The following is a 4,241-nucleotide window of genomic DNA, read 5'->3' on the forward strand; positions in this document are numbered from 1 at the left end:
CCCTACTGACTACTGAACAGAGGCAACTTGTGGAAAGGCCATATTGGGTTAATGGCGGTTGGTTACCTGGGACTTTTAAAATGACTTCTATGAATTATAGAAATCCACTTCAGGAATTTAACCCTCAATAAACAGTATTCACAAGGAAGAATCACATTCTTTACATCTTTGAGACCTGCTATTGGGAGGTCAGTGAGAAAGGTCAAATGACTAATTAGTGAACTATAGACTTAAATGACTTTACTATCATTGAAATCTAGGGTTATGGAGCCTTAGATCTAGAAAAGAAATTGGAGCCTATTGATTACTCTTCTTTGTTGTAGCTTCTTGGAGGCATTATGGGTGAGGTAAGAAAATGAGGATTTTGTAGTGAAACAAAAGTAGAACTTTATAATTCCACATCCTCAGGATGTTTCTAGACTTTCTCATGAGGCTCATGGACTAGAGCCCATAAAATAGAAACTAGGGTTAGCTGTGCCCTTTTTGACGTCCCTAAATTAATGTAGTATTAATCTACCTTCTTCCAGTGGAGGAAGAAAAAACTGAGAGGCCATCAAGAAACACACAAGTACCCAACGAGTCTTCCTAATGAGATTTTCCAACTTGGTCCATACTGCTGGCAAAAGTCACCATTTTCTTTCCTTAACAAATGAGACAGGAGTGCAAGGACACATGAATACAAGAAGCAGAGTATAGATGGATGGTAGTAGAGGGGACTGGGGCTTTATATTATCCTCCGATACCACATTTATAGAATCAGGACAATAGGGTCACTTTTTCCTGTGTTATTTTTTGTTGTTGTTTTGTTTGTTTGTTTGTGTGTGTGTGTAAAACCTAAAAACATGTTGCTTCTTTGAAGTAAGGTTGAAAGAAACTCTGTCTGGGGTCCAACCATTTCATTTTTGACTTTGCCATTTTGAAAGATCACTAAGGATAGGCTTGCACATGCACACACACAAAATCCATTACCGCTGTTCAATATGTCCATCAATGTAATATATATCAGGCTTTGGTTCCAGCTTCACAGGTGGCTCTGTCTTCTTTGATCCTTGAAGTGAGTCTTCTTTGGATGTTCCTTTGCTAGAAAAAAATGTCAAGATCATGTTCATTGAGAACAGTCTGGTACCGGGGAGGGTGTTGACAACACACCTGGAGATTCATGTATTTTTCTGGAGGGTTGGATGTGTGTTTGGAGAGAGCTGGTCTTTGCAATTTCATCCACACCAGAGAAGGGCTTAGATGTTGAGCTAGACTATAATTACTACCTTCAAAGGAATGCATAATTGCTCTGGGATATTGGTGACTGTGTGACTATATTTGGGAGATGCCTGAATTGCACCTGTTGGGAAGCTGGCTCTCCTGGTGTGATGCTAGGGAAGCACCTTCCATCCTCAGTGTGAGGCCTTCTCTCGCTTTGTGCCCCTCTGCCACAACATTTGGGCTGGGATTGTGTCAGGCCCCAGGTGAGAGGCCTGCTTCAGCCATGGATATACCTCAGTAGACATCCAAGGGATTGCTTAGAGAAAGGTGATTTAATTGAAGATACATTGTTCTTGGCAGACACATCCAACAGTCTACTGGGGGAGACGATGGAGGATTCCAAATATATCTCCATCATTCCTTCCACCACACAGTCTTGTTTGTGAGAGTTTGGGTGATAGGGAGGCTTGGCCAAGAAGACACCTCATGGGTGGAGTGATACTACCTAACCACACCTCTGGTATGCTGAGACACCCCAAGCAGAATGTGTGTGGAGAAGGCAGGCAGGGGAACCACACCCTGAGTCAGCCTCCCTGCCTGCTGAGAGAAAATAAGGAGGGGCCTCTAGAATCAATCCTGCTTTCCCAGAGCCTGCCGCTGCCATCTTGAAACTTAATACAGAGGGTGAGGAATGCACGTGGGAATGTGGTCCTGGGAGTTAGAACCTTTATTCTCCTCAGATTCTTCTCTGAAAATAGCTCAGGTAACTCAAGAGCTCGTGGGGCCTTGAATGCAGTGGTATGTGCGACTTGGGCAAGAAAGTGCTGGCTGTTTCTATGAGGATCCCATTAATTGCTCTGTAACTGAGAGATGTTTCCCAAGGATTCTCTCTTCCTCTCTCTTTGACTCTCTTTTCAGATCTGAGTTGAGATAATTTGACAGAAGAGCACTCGTTTTGCTCTCTATCTCATGGAGGTCAGGCTAAGAGGTCACATTTTCAGCACATATATTAGGTGCTGGCTACATTGGTTCAGACTTCACAAGCAATTTATTTTTTATCATTTTGATTTTCTCCATGTGGCAGATGAGGAAATTGATACTCAGAGGGATTGGGAGAGTTGACCAGGATCACGCAGTTAATGAGAGTCTGTGTTTGTCAAAGTAATCTAGGTTATGCCTCGGTAATCAGGAACCCTCAAAGCCTAACAAGTAGCCCTCAAATCCCATGGCTTAAAAAACACACAGAAGTTCATTCCTCATATATATTACAGGCCCATGCAGTCACACAGAGACCCAGTTGGAGGGAGGCTTCACCAACTTAAAATCTCACGGTCTGGGAACATGACAGTGAAGAGTCTGCAGGAGCAGTTATATTCTGGAAATGACATCCATCACTTTTGCTCACAGCTCATTGGACAAAAGTAGTCACATGGCCCTGCCTAATGGCCAGCTGATGAGCTGGTACTCCGCCCCACACCTTGATGAAGGGGTGCACCAAAATGGTTGGCTAACAGAAGTTACTAACAGAAGGTAGACTTTGAGATCTTAACCACAATGTGCTACTGCCTTTCAGAAGAATGATTTAATGCTGGACAAGAGGATTGAAGTGGCTGTGTGGACCTTTGTTATTCATTCCTCCCCTTTCCATCTTTATCTTACCATGCCTGTTGCTGGATCCCAAAGAGGCTCAGTTAGGATCTCCTCTCAGAGGTCCTTCTGGCCTCTACCAGGCTCCTGGCCTGTTCAAGACCAACACTCCATGCTCTGTGGCCCATGCTTAACCTCTGGGACTCATGTGATCAGCACCCACACAGCTGGGAATCACTGACTCACAGGCTGAGTCACTGCTTGCATCTTTTGTGCCTGGAAACGAGATTTGTAGGACAGAGTGTATCTGCCTCCTACACTCCTGGCAGGCTCCCGTGGCTCTGTGCATTCCTGCTGCAGAGCCGTATGGAGCCTATCTGGGACATCTAAGAGAAGCGCTGAACAAATGTCACTATCGATAGCTGGCAGAGCACAGTCGGCTCAGGCCTGGAAGTCTCAGATATGGACATCTTGGCAGAAATCTCCATCAGGTTTCTGGATATGGGGCTTGGGAAATGTGTCCATTACCCCGCCCCTTTATAGTTCATGGACTAATGGACTCATTTATTTTGTCAACTTATCCTCCAGGTAAGATACAGTTTCAATCAGCCCAGGAGTGACCAGCGAGGGAGGCTAAGAAGAGGCCACGTGTAGAAGCTGTTCGCAAACACGGCTTTGGATAGAACTCTCTTCCTTACAGGGCAAGTAGAGGGAAAAAATCACATCACACCCATGGGAGACAAATAGTCAAACTCAAAGAAAACAGAATGCTATCTTGAAAACTAAAAAAAAAAAAAAACAACAAAAAAAAAACATACTTCTGAAAATTATCCTCTCTAGGAAGTAACAGAATTAAAACAAACAAAACCAACTCATTAATCCTCGATCTTTTCATTTCCACTTTTTTGTTGTTTGTTTTTTTAATCCTCACCCAAGGACATACCTAGAGAGAAGAAGAGGGTGGAAGAAAAAGAGGGAGAGAGAGAGAGATGGGGAGCGAACCCACAACCTACACAACCTAGGTACATGCCCTGACCAGTAATCAAACTGGCAGCCCTTTGGTGCATGGGATGATGCTCCAACCAACTGAGCCACGCTGGCTGGACAACTTGTCTCCTCTTGACTTTCTCCTTTGTCTCATAGATGCCAAGTCATTTTTGCAACCTTTGAGTAGGACAGAGTCAATGAACACAGAACATAAAAGATACTGAAGAGAAATAGGACAACTGAAATGACACAGACCTGGTCAGAAATAACGTCTGTTTTGGTAAAAAATAAAATGACACTGTAGAAAATGGAGTTAGTGACATGGAACAGACTTAAACCCCAGTGTGCAGAAAGAAGGTTAAAGAGTGAGAAAAGCCAAGAGGAAAAGAGAGAACAAAGACCCAATAAATGAATGATGGGTGCTTTTTATAGAAGGAAATCAAAGATCCGTTCATTAATGATTATTG

The 4,241-nt window shown here is 43.5% G+C and overlaps 1 long non-coding RNA gene across 1 annotated transcript; it reads left to right on the top strand.

Annotated features, from left to right (window-relative positions):
• The first annotated feature begins 3,107 nt into the window (after positions 1-3,107).
• Positions 3,108-3,564, top strand: LOC118671110. The gene is made up of 2 exons (XR_004972608.1): positions 3,108-3,278; positions 3,376-3,564. It is a non-coding gene; the product is annotated as an uncharacterized LOC118671110 (long non-coding RNA).
• Positions 3,565-4,241: the final 677 nt, after the last annotated feature.

This window comes from Myotis myotis, unplaced genomic scaffold (genome assembly GCF_014108235.1).
Source record: "Myotis myotis isolate mMyoMyo1 unplaced genomic scaffold, mMyoMyo1.p scaffold_m19_p_17, whole genome shotgun sequence".
Lineage (NCBI taxonomy): Eukaryota > Metazoa > Chordata > Mammalia > Chiroptera > Vespertilionidae > Myotis > Myotis myotis.